The 15,048-nt window shown below is 51.2% G+C and overlaps 17 non-coding genes across 17 annotated transcripts; 5 read left to right on the forward strand and 12 right to left on the reverse strand.

Moving 5' to 3' along the window:
• Positions 1-1,334: 1,334 nt before the first annotated feature.
• On the reverse strand, positions 1,335-1,408 carry trnan-guu (transfer RNA asparagine (anticodon GUU)). The gene has a single exon. It is a non-coding gene; the product is annotated as a tRNA-Asn (tRNA).
• Positions 1,409-1,601: 193 nt separating this feature from the next.
• Positions 1,602-1,674, reverse strand: trnak-cuu (transfer RNA lysine (anticodon CUU)). Its single transcript has one exon. It is a non-coding gene; the product is annotated as a tRNA-Lys (tRNA).
• An 831-nt stretch (positions 1,675-2,505) lies between these two features.
• LOC141284943 (U4 spliceosomal RNA) lies at positions 2,506-2,646 on the reverse strand. Its single transcript, XR_012338518.1, has one exon. It is a non-coding gene; the product is annotated as a U4 spliceosomal RNA (small nuclear RNA).
• A 463-nt stretch (positions 2,647-3,109) lies between these two features.
• trnas-gcu (transfer RNA serine (anticodon GCU)) lies at positions 3,110-3,191 on the forward strand. The gene has a single exon. It is a non-coding gene; the product is annotated as a tRNA-Ser (tRNA).
• Positions 3,192-4,191: 1,000 nt separating this feature from the next.
• Positions 4,192-4,265, reverse strand: trnan-guu (transfer RNA asparagine (anticodon GUU)). The gene has a single exon. It is a non-coding gene; the product is annotated as a tRNA-Asn (tRNA).
• A 1,121-nt stretch (positions 4,266-5,386) lies between these two features.
• On the reverse strand, positions 5,387-5,527 carry LOC141283783 (U4 spliceosomal RNA). Its single transcript, XR_012338211.1, has one exon. It is a non-coding gene; the product is annotated as a U4 spliceosomal RNA (small nuclear RNA).
• Positions 5,528-5,990: 463 nt separating this feature from the next.
• trnas-gcu (transfer RNA serine (anticodon GCU)) lies at positions 5,991-6,072 on the forward strand. The gene has a single exon. It is a non-coding gene; the product is annotated as a tRNA-Ser (tRNA).
• A 1,000-nt stretch (positions 6,073-7,072) lies between these two features.
• On the reverse strand, positions 7,073-7,146 carry trnan-guu (transfer RNA asparagine (anticodon GUU)). The gene has a single exon. It is a non-coding gene; the product is annotated as a tRNA-Asn (tRNA).
• A 201-nt stretch (positions 7,147-7,347) lies between these two features.
• trnak-cuu (transfer RNA lysine (anticodon CUU)) lies at positions 7,348-7,420 on the reverse strand. The gene has a single exon. It is a non-coding gene; the product is annotated as a tRNA-Lys (tRNA).
• Positions 7,421-8,288: 868 nt separating this feature from the next.
• Positions 8,289-8,370, forward strand: trnas-gcu (transfer RNA serine (anticodon GCU)). Its single transcript has one exon. It is a non-coding gene; the product is annotated as a tRNA-Ser (tRNA).
• Positions 8,371-9,098: 728 nt separating this feature from the next.
• trnan-guu (transfer RNA asparagine (anticodon GUU)) lies at positions 9,099-9,172 on the reverse strand. Its single transcript has one exon. It is a non-coding gene; the product is annotated as a tRNA-Asn (tRNA).
• Positions 9,173-10,293: 1,121 nt separating this feature from the next.
• On the reverse strand, positions 10,294-10,434 carry LOC141283794 (U4 spliceosomal RNA). Its single transcript, XR_012338213.1, has one exon. It is a non-coding gene; the product is annotated as a U4 spliceosomal RNA (small nuclear RNA).
• A 463-nt stretch (positions 10,435-10,897) lies between these two features.
• trnas-gcu (transfer RNA serine (anticodon GCU)) lies at positions 10,898-10,979 on the forward strand. The gene has a single exon. It is a non-coding gene; the product is annotated as a tRNA-Ser (tRNA).
• A 1,000-nt stretch (positions 10,980-11,979) lies between these two features.
• On the reverse strand, positions 11,980-12,053 carry trnan-guu (transfer RNA asparagine (anticodon GUU)). The gene has a single exon. It is a non-coding gene; the product is annotated as a tRNA-Asn (tRNA).
• A 1,142-nt stretch (positions 12,054-13,195) lies between these two features.
• trnas-gcu (transfer RNA serine (anticodon GCU)) lies at positions 13,196-13,277 on the forward strand. Its single transcript has one exon. It is a non-coding gene; the product is annotated as a tRNA-Ser (tRNA).
• A 1,000-nt stretch (positions 13,278-14,277) lies between these two features.
• trnan-guu (transfer RNA asparagine (anticodon GUU)) lies at positions 14,278-14,351 on the reverse strand. The gene has a single exon. It is a non-coding gene; the product is annotated as a tRNA-Asn (tRNA).
• A 201-nt stretch (positions 14,352-14,552) lies between these two features.
• On the reverse strand, positions 14,553-14,625 carry trnak-cuu (transfer RNA lysine (anticodon CUU)). Its single transcript has one exon. It is a non-coding gene; the product is annotated as a tRNA-Lys (tRNA).
• Positions 14,626-15,048: the final 423 nt, after the last annotated feature.

Consider the following 15,048-nt stretch of genomic DNA (forward strand, 5'->3'; position numbering starts at 1 on the left):
AAGGTCCGCAGCATGGCCTCTCTCAGTCAGCAAGGGGGCGGGGAGGCCGAGTGGTTAAGGCGATGGACTGCTAATCCCATCCTTGTCGTTCGGTTCCTTTAGCACTGGACCTTAATCTAGGTCCTGGGGACCCCATGCTGAACTTTTTGTGTGTCCTCCTTATCTAACACACTCAGTTCAGTTCTTTGAGTTCTCTACTAATGAGCTGATGATCTGAATCGGGAGTGCTAAATAAAAGACGGCACGTAATACGACGAGGTGGCCGAGTGGTTAAGGCGATGGACTGCTAATCCATTGTGCTCTGCACGCGTGTGTTCGAATCCCATCCTCGTCGTTCGGTACATTTAGCAGTGATCCTCGGTCCTGGGGACCCCACTCTGCAATTTTTGTGTGTCTTCCCTATCTGACACACTCAGTCCAGTTCACTGAGCGCTCTACTAATGAGCTGGTGGTCTGAATCGGGAGTGTTAAACAAAAGGACCACGCAAAACGAAAGGTGGTCGAGTGGTTAAGGCGATGCAAGGCTAGTCCGTTGTGCTCGGCACGCCTTGGTTTGTGTGGGTTCGAATCCCATCCTCTTCATTTGATGCTTTAGCACCACTGAGAGCCCACCGGAACAGACAGGCCCAACCTGTTTACGATGGGTAGCGGCGAGCTGTGATTGTGCTGTAGTTTATTGATACCTGCCGCAAAGTCTTGAGAACATATTGATAAAACAACAAGTCTTCTGGCTCCGGCACGCTATGATCGGTGGACACCTCTTTGACGAGGACCAACAACCAGCCACGCCAATAAAAGGAAACAAAACGAAGCAAGACTATCTTTCTCAACAAGCCTCCAGAGAGACTGGCAAAAATTGCCGATGCTGACTGTATTTCAAGTCATCCCGGTGGGGTATTGGGTATTGACTTTGTGGCAACATGGAACTTTTGCATCTACATTAATATTAGTCTGTTTCTTCTTATTCTGAGGTCACCGTAGCCACCAGATCCATTCTGCATTCCGATCTGATGGTCACTACAGTCCCCCGGTTCCAGTCCGTACCAAGAGCAGATGGTGGATCAGCACCTTCAGCCGAATGTCAGCGGATACTATGTCAACTAGATGAGCCCCAGAGACAGATCATCAGTAAAGAAGGCATCCACATGCCACAGCAAACTACTCGAGCTGGTGAAAATGTTCACCAAATGCCCGCCGCTGAGTTCTTTTAAAACAAGCCAGCTTATTGAAGGTGCACAAGATAAACGCCCTGAGAAAGCTGTGCCTCGCAACCCTAAGAATGGCATAGGCGTTAGTGGACACCTGACGCGCGTGCAAAACTCTGGCATTTCACACGTCCCTGGGTGGGCTCGAACCACCAACCTTTCGGTTAACAGCCGAACGCGCTAACCGATTGCGCCACAGAGACAGCCGCTGTTGCTTGCTGCCGCCGGATCACCGGTGTAAAAGCAAGGGTTAGGGTTAGTGATAGGGATTAAAATTGCTCGCACTAACAGCGACATCTGTTTTGAAAGATGTTTCGCAAAATCCACTCAGCCTGCGCGGCGAATGGGCACGCTGGAGCCCGCCACCCTTTTGGGAAGAAAGAGAGTCAACAAAGCCGCCCAACGTGGGGCTCGAACCCACGACCCTGAGATTAAGAGTCTCATGCTCTACCGACTGAGCTAGCCGGGCTGGTCGTGGGCTTCTTCACCGGGTCGGACCCAGTTTTCATCGGCCCCCAAATCACACAGGCGAAACGGAGGCTCTCGCGTTGTGCGAGACTGTCGAGCCCTCCCCGTGGGTAGGGCTTAGAGCAGGCTTAGAGTTTTCTTCTGTCGGTTTTGACCCAATCTGTTTTTGGGAAGCGCAGTTTGACCCAGCAGTGCGGGCCAACAACACGTTCTGTTTTGCCGCGTGAAGGCGGGTCAATGCTTTGGACAGCGTATGGTTGAGATGTGATTTTCCACCAATTTGGGGCACCTTTCTTAAGGAAATCAAGGATGATTTCATGGGAAATGGCAAACTGCTGTAGCGTTTGGCTAACAAGCCAAAGCTACAAAGGATGTACCGGTGCCCCGTCGTCCGAGCAGAATCCACATTCGGCCGTAATCGGAGGTTACTACTAACGTTCGATTGTGTCTCATAGGGAGTTTGACACAGGGCCTCAGTGGAAAACAGGCCCTCAGCGGCTGAAACAAAAGACGAAGAAGGCATCCACATGCACATGGTTCAGGAGTGTTAAACAAAGAAACCACGCAAGATGACGAGGTGGTCCAGCGGGTAAGGCGGTGGAAGGCTAATACATTGTGCTCGACATGCACTGGAAGCTTTAGCGCCACTGAGAGCCCACCGGACCAGCCAGGCCCAACCTGTTTACGATGGGTAACGGTGAGCTGTAATTGCGCTGCAGTTTAATGATACCCGTCTTGAGAACATAACTTCTGGCTCTGGCGCTCAATCATCAGCAGACACCTTTTCGACGAGAAACGAAACCAGGCTATTTTTTCTCAACAATACTCTAAGTCTCCAGAGAGGCTAGCAAAAATTGCCAAAGCTGACTGTATTTCAAGTCATCCTGGCGGGGTATTGGGTAAAGTTTTCAACCAGCAATGATCGCGCCTCGGATAAACCTCATAGGCTACAATATTGCCTCTGCGAAAGAATGCCGGCGACGGTCGTGACCTTTGCAGGCACCTACGTGGATGTGAACCGACAAGGTGGTAGCAAGCTTTAAACTGCCGCACAAACAGTCTCCTGGCACGGGTTGCTGCACCGTGTTTCTACGGAACAGATTAGAGGTGTGTAAAAGACGGCTCATTCACTATTCCCTCTGTGCTCAAAACAGCCTGCTGAAAGCACAGCAGCAGCAGCTGAAAAGGTCCGCAGCATGGCCTCTCTCAGTCAGCAAGGGGGCGGGGAGGCCGAGTGGTTAAGGCGATGGACTGCTAATCCCATCCTTGTCGTTCGGTTCCTTTAGCACTGGACCTTAATCTAGGTCCTGGGGACCCCATGCTGAACTTTTTGTGTGTCCTTCTTATCTAACACACTCAGTTCAGTTCTTTGAGTTCTCTACTAATGAGCTGATGATCTGAATCGGGAGTGCTAAATAAAAGACGGCACGTAATACGACGAGGTGGCCGAGTGGTTAAGGCGATGGACTGCTAATCCATTGTGCTCTGCACGCGTGGGTTCGAATCCCATCCTCGTCGTTCGTTACATTTAGCAGTGATCCTCGGTCCTGGGGACCCCACTCTGCAATTTTTGTGTGTCTTCCCTATCTGACACACTCAGTCCAGTTCACTGAGCGCTCTACTAATGAGCTGGTGGTCTGAATCGGGAGTGTTAAACAAAAGGACCGCGCAAAACGAAAGGTGGTCGAGTGGTTAAGGCGATGCAAGGCTAGTCCGTTGTGCTCGGCACGCCTTGGTTTGTGTGGGTTCGAATCCCATCCTCTTCATTTGATGCTTTAGCACCACTGAGAGCCCACCGGAACAGACAGGCCCAACCTGTTTACGATGGGTAGCGGCGAGCTGTGATTGTGCTGTAGTTTATTGATACCTGCCGCAAAGTCTTGAGAACATATTGACAAAACAACAAGTCTTCTGGCTCCGGCACGCTATGATCGGTGGACACCTCTTTGACGAGGACCAACAACCAGCCACGCCAATAAAAGGAAACAAAACGAAGCAAGACTATCTTTCTCAACAAGCCTCCAGAGAGACTGGCAAAAATTGCCGATGCTGACTGTATTTCAAGTCATCCCGGTGGGGTATAGGGTATTGACTTTGTGGCAACATGGAACTTTTGCATCTACATTAATATTAGTCTGTTTCTTCTTATTCTGAGGTCACCGTAGCCACCAGATCCATTCTGCATTCCGATCTGATGGTCACTACAGTCCCCCGGTTCCAGTCCGTACCAAGAGCAGATGGTGGATCAGCACCTTCAGCCGAATGTCAGCGGATACTATGTCAACTAGATGAGCCCCAGAGACAGATCATCAGTAAAGAAGGCATCCACATGCCACAGCAAACTACTCGAGCTGGTGAAAATGTTCACCAAATGCCCGCCGCTGAGTTCTTTTAAAACAAGCCAGCTTATTGAAGGTGCACAAGATAAACGCCCTGAGAAAGCAGTGCCTCGCAACCCTAAGAATGGCATAGGCGTTAGTGTACACCTGACGCGCGTGCAAAACTCCGGCATTTCACACGTCCCTGGGTGGGCTCGAACCACCAACCTTTCGGTTAACAGCCGAACGCGCTAACCGATTGCGCCACAGAGACAGCCGCTGTTGCTTGCTGCCGCCGGATCACCGGTGTAAAAGCAAGGGTTAGGGTTAGTGATAGGGATTAAAATTGCTCGCACTAACAGCGACATCTGTTTTGAAAGATGTTTCCGGAGCTCGCAAAATCCACTCAGCCTGCGCGGCGAATGGGCACGCTGGAGCCCGCCACCCTTTTGGGAAGAAAGAGAGTCAACAAAGCCTCCCAACGTGGGGCTCGAACCCACGACCCTGAGATTAAGAGTCTCATGCTCTACCGACTGAGCTAGCCGGGCTGGTCGTGGGCTTCTTCACCGGGTCGGACCCAGTTTTCATCGGCCCCCAAATCACACAGGCGAAACGGAGGCTCTCGCGTTGTGCGAGACTGTCGAGCCCTCCCCGTGGGTAGGGCTTAGAGCAGGCTTAGAGTTTTCTTCTGTCGGTTTTGACCCAATCTGTTTTTGGGAAGCGCAGTTTGACCCAGCAGTGCGGGCCAACAACACGTTCTGTTTTGCCGCGTGAAGGCGGGTCAATGCTTTGGACAGCGTATGGTTGAGATGTGATTTTCCACCAATTTGGGGCACCTTTCTTAAGGAAATCAAGGATGATTTCATGGGAAATGGCAAACTGCTGTAGCGTTTGGCTAACAAGCCAAAGCTACAAAGGATGTACCGGTGCCGCGTCGTCCGAGCAGAATCCACATTCGGCCGTAATCGGAGGTTACTACTAACGTTCGATTGTGTCTCATAGGGAGTTTGACACAGGGCCTCAGTGGAAAACAGGCCCTCGGCGGCTGAAACAAAAGACGAAGAAGGCATCCACATGCACATGGTTCAGGAGTGTTAAACAAAGAAACCACGCAAGATGACGAGGTGGTCCAGCGGGTAAGGCGGTGGAAGGCTAATACATTGTGCTCGACATGCACTGGAAGCTTTAGCGCCACTGAGAGCCCACCGGACCAGACAGGCCCAACCTGTTTACGATGGGTAACGGTGAGCTGTAATTGCGCTGCAGTTTAATGATACCCGTCTTGAGGACATATTTACAAAACAACAAGCCTTCTGGCTCTGGCGCTCAATCATCAGCAGACACCTTTTCGACGAGAAACGAAACCAGGCTATTTTTTCTCAACAATACTCTAAGCCTCCAGAGAGGCTAGCAAAAATTGCCAAAGCTGACTGTATTTCAAGTCATCCTGGCGGGGTATTGGGTAAAGTTTTCAACCAGCAATGATCGCGCCTCGGATAAACCTCATAGGCTACAATATTGCCTCTGCGAAAGAATGCCGGCGACGGTTGTGACCTTTGCAGGCACCTACGTGGATGTGAACCGACAAGGTGGTAGTAAGCTTTAAACTGCCGCACAAACAGTCTCCTGGCACGGGTTGCTGCACCGTGTTTCTACGGAACAGATTAGAGGTGTGTAAAAGACGGCTCATTCACTATTCCCTCTGTGCTCAAAACAGCCTGCTGAAAGCACAGCAGCAGCAGCTGAAAAGGTCCGCAGCATGGCCTCTCTCAGTCAGCAAGGGGGCGGGGAGGCCGAGTGGTTAAGGCGATGGACTGCTAATCCCATCCTTGTCGTTCGGTTCCTTTAGCACTGGACCTTAATCTAGGTCCTGGGGACCCCATGCTGAACTTTTTGTGTGTCCTCCTTATCTAACACACTCAGTTCAGTTCTTTGAGTTCTCTACTAATGAGCTGATGATCTGAATCGGGAGTGCTAAATAAAAGACGGCACGTAATACGACGAGGTGGCCGAGTGGTTAAGGCGATGGACTGCTAATCCATTGTGCTCTGCACGCGTGGGTTCGAATCCCATCCTCGTCGTTCGGTACATTTAGCAGTGATCCTCGGTCCTGGGGACCCCACTCTGCAATTTTTGTGTGTCTTCCCTATCTGACACACTCAGTCCAGTTCACTGAGCGCTCTACTAATGAGCTGGTGGTCTGAATCGGGAGTGTTAAACAAAAGGACCGCGCAAAACGAAAGGTGGTCGAGTGGTTAAGGCGATGCAAGGCTAGTCCGTTGTGCTCGGCACGCCTTGGTTTGTGTGGGTTCGAATCCCATCCTCTTCATTTGATGCTTTAGCACCACTGAGAGCCCACCGGAACAGACAGGCCCAACCTGTTTACGATGGGTAGCGGCGAGCTGTGATTGTGCTGTAGTTTATTGATAACTGCCGCAAAGTCTTGAGAACATATTGACAAAACAACAAGTCTTCTGGCTCCGGCACGCTATGATTGGTGGACACCTCTTTGACGAGGACCAACAACCAGCCACGCCAATAAAAGGAAACAAAACGAAGCAAGACTATCTTTCTCAACAAGCCTCCAGAGAGACTGGCAAAAATTGCCGATGCTGACTGTATTTCAAGTCATCCCGGTGGGGTATAGGGTATTGACTTTGTGGCAACATGGAACTTTTGCATCTACATTAATATTAGTCTGTTTCTTCTTATTCTGAGGTCACCGTAGCCACCAGATCCATTCTGCATTCCGATCTGATGGTCACTACAGTCCCCCGGTTCCAGTCCGTACCAAGAGCAGATGGTGGATCAGCACCTTCAGCCGAATGTCAGCGGATACTATGTCAACTAGATGAGCCCCAGAGACAGATCATCAGTAAAGAAGGCATCCACATGCCACAGCAAACTACTCGAGCTGGTGAAAATGTTCACCAAATGCCCGCCGCTGAGTTCTTTTAAAACAAGCCAGCTTATTGAAGGTGCACAAGATAAACGCCCTGAGAAAGCTGTGCCTCGCAACCCTAAGAATGGCATAGGCGTTAGTGGACACCTGACGCGCGTGCAAAACTCCGGCATTTCACACGTCCCTGGGTGGGCTCGAACCACCAACCTTTCGGTTAACAGCCGAACGCGCTAACCGATTGCGCCACAGAGACAGCCGCTGTTGCTTGCTGCCGCCGGATCACCGGTGTAAAAGCAAGGGTTAGGGTTAGTGATAGGGATTAAAATTGCTCACACTAACAGCGACATCTGTTTTGAAAGATGTTTCCGGAGCTCGCAAAATCCACTCAGCCTGCGCGGCGAATGGGCACGCTGGAGCCCGCCACCCTTTTGGGAAGAAAGAGAGTCAACAAAGCCGCCCAACGTGGGGCTCGAACCCACGACCCTGAGATTAAGAGTCTCATGCTCTACCGACTGAGCTAGCCGGGCTGGTCGTGGGCTTCTTCACCGGGTCGGACCCAGTTTTCATCGGCCCCCAAATCACACAGGCGAAACGGAGGCTCTCGCGTTGTGCGAGACTGTCGAGCCCTCCCCGTGGGTAGGGCTTAGAGCAGGCTTAGAGTTTTCTTCTGTCGGTTTTGACCCAATCTGTTTTTGGGAAGCGCAGTTTGACCCAGCAGTGCGGGCCAACAACACGTTCTGTTTTGCCGCGTGAAGGCGGGTCAATGCTTTGGACAGCGTATGGTTGAGATGTGATTTTCCACCAATTTGGGGCACCTTTCTTAAGGAAATCAAGGATGATTTCATGGGAAAAGGCAAACTGCTGTAGCGTTTGGCTAACAATCGCGCCTCGGATAAACCTCATAGGCTACAATATTGCCTCTGCGAAAGAATGCCGGCGACGGTTGTGACCTTTGCAGGCACCTACGTGGATGTGAACCGACAAGGTGGTAGTAAGCTTTAAACTGCCGCACAAACAGTCTCCTGGCACGGGTTGCTGCACCGTGTTTCTACGGAACAGAATAGAGGTGTGTAAAAGACGGCTCATTCACTATTCCCTCTGTGCTCAAAACAGCCTGCTGAAAGCACAGCAGCAGCAGCTGAAAAGGTCCGCAGCATGGCCTCTCTCAGTCAGCAAGGGGGCGGGGAGGCCGAGTGGTTAAGGCGATGGACTGCTAATCCCATCCTTGTCGTTCGGTTCCTTTAGCACTGGACCTTAATCTAGGTCCTGGGGACCCCATGCTGAACTTTTTGTGTGTCCTCCTTATCTAACACACTCAGTTCAGTTCTTTGAGTTCTCTACTAATGAGCTGATGATCTGAATCGGGAGTGCTAAATAAAAGACGGCACGTAATACGACGAGGTGGCCGAGTGGTTAAGGCGATGGACTGCTAATCCATTGTGCTCTGCACGCGTGGGTTCGAATCCCATCCTCGTCGTTCGGTACATTTAGCAGTGATCCTCGGTCCTGGGGACCCCACTCTGCAATTTTTGTGTGTCTTCCCTATCTGACACACTCAGTCCAGTTCACTGAGCGCTCTACTAATGAGCTGGTGGTCTGAATCGGGAGTGTTAAACAAAAGTACCGCGCAAAACGAAAGGTGGTCGAGTGGTTAAGGCGATGCAAGGCTAGTCCGTTGTGCTCGGCACGCCTTGGTTTGTGTGGGTTCGAATCCCATCCTCTTCATTTGATGCTTTAGCACCACTGAGAGCCCACCGGAACAGACAGGCCCAACCTGTTTACGATGGGTAGCGGCGAGCTGTGATTGTGCTGTAGTTTATTGATACCTGCCGCAAAGTCTTGAGAACATATTGATAAAACAACAAGTCTTCTGGCTCCGGCACGCTATGATCGGTGGACACCTCTTTGACGAGGACCAACAACCAGCCACGCCAATAAAAGGAAACAAAACGAAGCAAGACTATCTTTCTCAACAAGCCTCCAGAGAGACAGATCATCAGTAAAGAAGGCATCCACATGCCACAGCAAACTACTCGAGCTGGTGAAAATGTTCACCAAATGCCCGCCGCTGAGTTCTTTTAAAACAAGCCAGCTTATTGAAGGTGCACAAGATAAACGCCCTGAGAAAGCTGTGCCTCGCAACCCTAAGAATGGCATAGGCGTTAGTGGACACCTGACGCGCGTGCAAAACTCCGGCATTTCACACGTCCCTGGGTGGGCTCGAACCACCAACCTTTCGGTTAACAGCCGAACGCGCTAACCGATTGCGCCACAGAGACAGCCGCAGGTGCTTGCTGCCGCCGGATCACCGGTGTAAAAGCAAGGGTTAGGGTTAGTGATAGGGATTAAAATTGCTCGCACTAACAGCGACATCTGTTTTGAAAGATGTTTCCGGAGCTCGCAAAATCCACTCAGCCTGCGCGGCGAATGGGCACGCTGGAGCCCGCCACCCTTTTGGGAAGAAAGAGAGTCAACAGAGCCGCCCAACGTGGGGCTCGAACCCACGACCCTGAGATTAAGAGTATCATGCTCTACCGACTGAGCTAGCCGGGCTGGTCGTGGGCTTCTTCACCGGGTCGGACCCAGTTTTCATCGGCCCCCAAATCACACAGGCGAAACGGAGGCTCTCGCGTTGTGCGAGACTGTCGAGCCCTCCCCGTGGGTAGGGCTTAGAGCAGGCTTAGAGTTTTCTTCTGTCGGTTTTGACCCAATCTGTTTTTGGGAAGCGCAGTTTGACCCAGCAGTGCGGGCCAACAACACGTTCTGTTTTGCCGCGTGAAGGCGGGTCAATGCTTTGGACAGCGTATGGTTGAGATGTGATTTTCCACCAATTTGGGGCACCTTTCTTAAGGAAATCAAGGATGATTTCATGGGAAATGGCAAACTGCTGTAGCGTTTGGCTAACAAGCCAAAGCTACAAAGGATGTACCGGTGCCCCGTCGTCCGAGCAGAATCCACATTCGGCCGTAATCGGAGGTTACTACTAACGTTCGATTGTGTCTCATAGGGAGTTTGACGCAGGGCCTCAGTGGAAAACAGGCCCTCGGCGGCTGAAACAAAAGACGAAGAAGGCATCCACATGCACATGGTTCAGGAGTGTTAAACAAAGAAACCACGCAAGATGACGAGGTGGTCCAGCGGGTAAGGCGGTGGAAGGCTAATACATTGTGCTCGACATGCACTGGAAGCTTTAGCGCCACTGAGAGCCCACCGGACCAGACAGGCCCAACCTGTTTACGATGGGTAACGGTGAGCTGTAATTGCGCTGCAGTTTAATGATACCCGTCTTGAGGACATATTTACAAAACAACAAGCCTTCTGGCTCTGGCGCTCAATCATCAGCAGACAACTTTTTGACGAGAAACGAAACCAGGCTATTTTTTCTCAACAATACTCTAAGCCTCCAGAGAGGCTAGCAAAAATTGCCAAAGCTGACTGTATTTCAAGTCATCCTGGCGGGGTATTGGGTAAAGTTTTCAACCAGCAATGATCGCGCCTCGGATAAACCTCATAGGCTACAATATTGCCTCTGCGAAAGAATGCCGGCGACGGTCGTGACCTTTGCAGGCACCTACGTGGATGTGAACCGACAAGGTGGTAGCAAGCTTTAAACTGCCGCACAAACAGTCTCCTGGCACGGGTTGCTGCACCGTGTTTCTACGGAACAGATTAGAGGTGTGTAAAAGACGGCTCATTCACTATTCCCTCTGTGCTCAAAACAGCCTGCTGAAAGCACAGCAGCAGCAGCTGAAAAGGTCCGCAGCATGGCCTCTCTCAGTCAGCAAGGGGGCGGGGAGGCCGAGTGGTTAAGGCGATGGACTGCTAATCCCATCCTTGTCGTTCGGTTCCTTTAGCACTGGACCTTAATCTAGGTCCTGGGGACCCCATGCTGAACTTTTTGTGTGTCCTTCTTATCTAACACACTCAGTTCAGTTCTTTGAGTTCTCTACTAATGAGCTGATGATCTGAATCGGGAGTGCTAAATAAAAGACGGCACGTAATACGACGAGGTGGCCGAGTGGTTAAGGCGATGGACTGCTAATCCATTGTGCTCTGCACGCGTGGGTTCGAATCCCATCCTCGTCGTTCGGTACATTTAGCAGTGATCCTCGGTCCTGGGGACCCCACTCTGCAATTTTTGTGTGTCTTCCCTATCTGACACACTCAGTCCAGTTCACTGAGCGCTCTACTAATGAGCTGGTGGTCTGAATCGGGAGTGTTAAACAAAAGGACCGCGCAAAACAAAAGGTGGTCGAGTGGTTAAGGCGATGCAAGGCTAGTCCGTTGTGCTCGGCATGCCTTGGTTTGTGTGGGTTCGAATCCCATCCTCTTCATTTGATGCTTTAGCACCACTGAGAGCCCACCGGAACAGACAGGCCCAACCTGTTTACGATGGGTAGCGGCGAGCTGTGATTGTGCTGTAGTTTATTTATACCTGCCGCAAAGTCTTGAGAGCATATTGACAAAACAACAAGTCTTCTGGCTCCGGCACGCTATGATCGGTGGACACCTCTTTGACGAGGGCCAACAACCAGCCACGCCAATAAAAGGAAACAAAACGAAGCAAGACTATCTTTCTCAACAAGCCTCCAGAGAGACTGGCAAAAATTGCCGATGCTGACTGTATTTCAAGTCATCCCGGTGGGGTATTGGGTATTGACTTTGTGGCAACATGGAACTTTTGCATCTACATTAATATTAGTCTGTTTCTTCTTATTCTGAGGTCACCGTAGCCACCAGATCCATTCTGCATTCCGATCTGATGGTCACTACAGTCCCCCGGTTCCAGTCCGTACCAAGAGCAGATGGTGGATCAGCACCTTCAGCCGAATGTCAGCGGATACTATGTCAACTAGATGAGCCCCAGAGACAGATCATCAGTAAAGAAGGCATCCACATGCCACAGCAAACTACTCGAGCTGGTGAAAATGTTCACCAAATGCCCGCCGCTGAGTTCTTTTAAAACAAGCCAGCTTATTGAAGGTGCACAAGATAAACGCCCTGAGAAAGCTGTGCCTCGCAACCCTAAGAATGGCATAGGCGTTAGTGGACACCTGACGCGCGTGCAAAACTCCGGCATTTCACACGTCCCTGGGTGGGCTCGAACCACCAACCTTTCGGTTAACAGCCGAACGCGCTAACCGATTGCGCCACAGAGACAGCCGCTGTTGCTTGCTGCCGCCGGATCACCGGTGTAAAAGCAAGGGTTAGGGTTAGTGATAGGGATTAAAATTGCTCGCACTAACAGCGACATCTGTTTTGAAAGATGTTTCCGGAGCTCGCAAAATCCACTCAGCCTGCGCGGCGAATGGGCACGCTGGAGCCCGCCACCCTTTTGGGAAGAAAGAGAGTCAACAAAGCCGCCCAACGTGGGGCTCGAACCCACGACCCTGAGATTAAGAGTCTCATACTCTACCGACTGAGCTAGCCGGGCTGGTCGTGGGCTTCTTCACCGGGTCGGACCCAGTTTTCATCGGCCCCCAAATCACACAGGCGAAACGGAGGCTCTCGCGTTGTGCGAGACTGTCGAGCCCTCCCCGTGGGTAGGGCTTAGAGCAGGCTTAGAGTTTTCTTCTGACGGTTTTGACCCAATCTGTTTTTGGGAAGCGCAGTTTGACCCAGCAGTGCGGGCCAACAACACGTTCTGTTTTGCCGCGTGAAGGCGGGTCAATGCTTTGGACAGCGTATGGTTGAGATGTGATTTTCCACCAATTTGGGGCACCTTTCTTAAGGAAATCAAGGATGATTTCATGGGAAAAGGCAAACTGCTGTAACGTTTGGCTAACAATCGCGCCTCGGATAAACCTCATAGGCTACAATATTGCCTCTGCGAAAGAATGCCGGCGACGGTTGTGACCTTTGCAGGCACCTACGTGGATGTGAACCGACAAGGTGGTAGTAAGCTTTAAACTGCCGCACAAACAGTCCTCTGGCACGGGTTGCTGCACCGTGTTTCTACGGAACAGAATAGAGGTGTGTAAAAGACGGCTCATTCACTATTCCCTCTGTGCTCAAAACAGCCTGCTGAAAGCACAGCAGCAGCAGCTGAAAAGGTCCGCAGCATGGCCTCTCTCAGTCAGCAAGGGGGCGGGGAGGCCGAGTGGTTAAGGCGATGGACTGCTAATCCCATCCTTGTCGTTCGGTTCCTTTAGCACTGGACCTTAATCTAGGTCCTGGGGACCCCATGCTTAACTTTTTGTGTGTCCTCCTTATCTAACACACTCAGTTCAGTTCTTTGAGTTCTCTACTAATGAGCTGATGATCTGAATCGGGAGTGCTAAATAAAAGACGGCACGTAATACGACGAGGTGGCCGAGTGGTTAAGGCGATGGACTGCTAATCCATTGTGCTCTGCACGCGTGGGTTCGAATCCCATCCTCGTCGTTCGGTACATTTAGCAGTGATCCTCGGTCCTGGGGACCCCACTCTGCAATTTTTGTGTGTCTTCCCTATCTGACACACTCAGTCCAGTTCACTGAGCGCTCTACTAATGAGCTGGTGGTCTGAATCGGGAGTGTTAAACAAAAGGACCGCGCAAAACGAAAGGTGGTCGAGTGGTTAAGGCGATGCAAGGCTAGTCCGTTGTGCTCGGCACGCCTTGGTTTGTGTGGGTTCGAATCCCATCCTCTTCATTTGATGCTTTAGCACCACTGAGAGCCCACCGGAACAGACAGGCCCAACCTGTTTACGATGGGTAGCGGCGAGCTGTGATTGTGCTGTAGTTTATTGATACCTGCCGCAAAGTCTTGAGAACATATTGATAAAACAACAAGTCTTCTGGCTCCGGCACGCTATGATCGGTGGACACCTCTTTGACGAGGACCAACAACCAGCCACGCCAATAAAAGGAAACAAAACGAAGTAAGACTATCTTTCTCAACAAGCCTCCAGAGAGACTGGCAAAAATTGCCGATGCTGACTGTATTTCAAGTCATCCCGGTGGGGTATTGGGTATTGACTTTGTAGCAACATGGAACTTTTGCATCTACATTAATATTAGTCTGTTTCTTCTTATTCTGAGGTCACCGTAGCCACCAGATCCATTCTGCATTCCGATCTGATGGTCACTACAGTCCCCCGGTTCCAGTCCGTACCAAGAGCAGATGGTGGATCAGCACCTTCAGCCGAATGTCAGCGGATACTATGTCAACTAGATGAGCCCCAGAGACAGATCATCAGTAAAGAAGGCATCCACATGCCACAGCAAACTACTCGAGCTGGTGAAAATGTTCACCAAATGCCCGCCGCTGAGTTCTTTTAAAACAAGCCAGCTTATTGAAGATGCACAAGATAAACGCCCTGAGAAAGCTGTGCCTCGCAACCCTAAGAATGGCATAGGCGTTAGTGGACACCTGACGCGCGTGCAAAACTCTGGCATTTCACACGTCCCTGGGTGGGCTCGAACCACCAACCTTTCGGTTAACAGCCGAACGCGCTAACCGATTGCGCCACAGAGACAGCCGCTGTTGCTTGCTGCCGCCGGATCACCGGTGTAAAAGCAAGGGTTAGGGTTAGTGATAGGGATTAAAATTGCTCGCACTAACAGCGACATCTGTTTTGAAAGATGTTTCCGGAGCTCGCAAAATCCACTCAGCCTGCGCGGCGAATGGGCACGCTGGAGCCCGCCACCCTTTTGGGAAGAAAGAGAGTCAACAAAGCCGCCCAACGTGGGGCTCGAACCCACGACCCTGAGATTAAGAGTCTCATGCTCTACCGACTGAGCTAGCCGGGCTGGTCGTGGGCTTCTTCACCGGGTCGGACCCAGTTTTCATCGGCCCCCAAATCACACAGGCGAAACGGAGGCTCTCGCGTTGTGCGAGACTGTCGAGCCCTCCCCGTGGGTAGGGCTTAGAGCAGGCTTAGAGTTTTCTTCTGTCGGTTTTGACCCAATCTGTTTTTGGGAAGCGCAGTTTGACCCAGCAGTGCGGGCCAACAACACGTTCTGTTTTGCCGCGTGAAGGCGGGTCAATGCTTTGGACAGCGTATGGTTGAGATGTGATTTTCCACCAATTTGGGGCACCTTTCTTAAGGAAATCAAGGATGATTTCATGGGAAATGGCAAACTGCTGTAGCGTTTGGCTAACAAGCCAAAGCTACAAAGGATGTACCGGTGCCCCGTCGTCCGAGCAGAATCCACATTCGGCCGTAATCGGAG

The sequence above is a fragment of the Garra rufa genome, chromosome 1 (assembly GCF_049309525.1).
Source record: "Garra rufa chromosome 1, GarRuf1.0, whole genome shotgun sequence".
NCBI classification, from domain to species: Eukaryota; Metazoa; Chordata; class Actinopteri; order Cypriniformes; family Cyprinidae; genus Garra; species Garra rufa.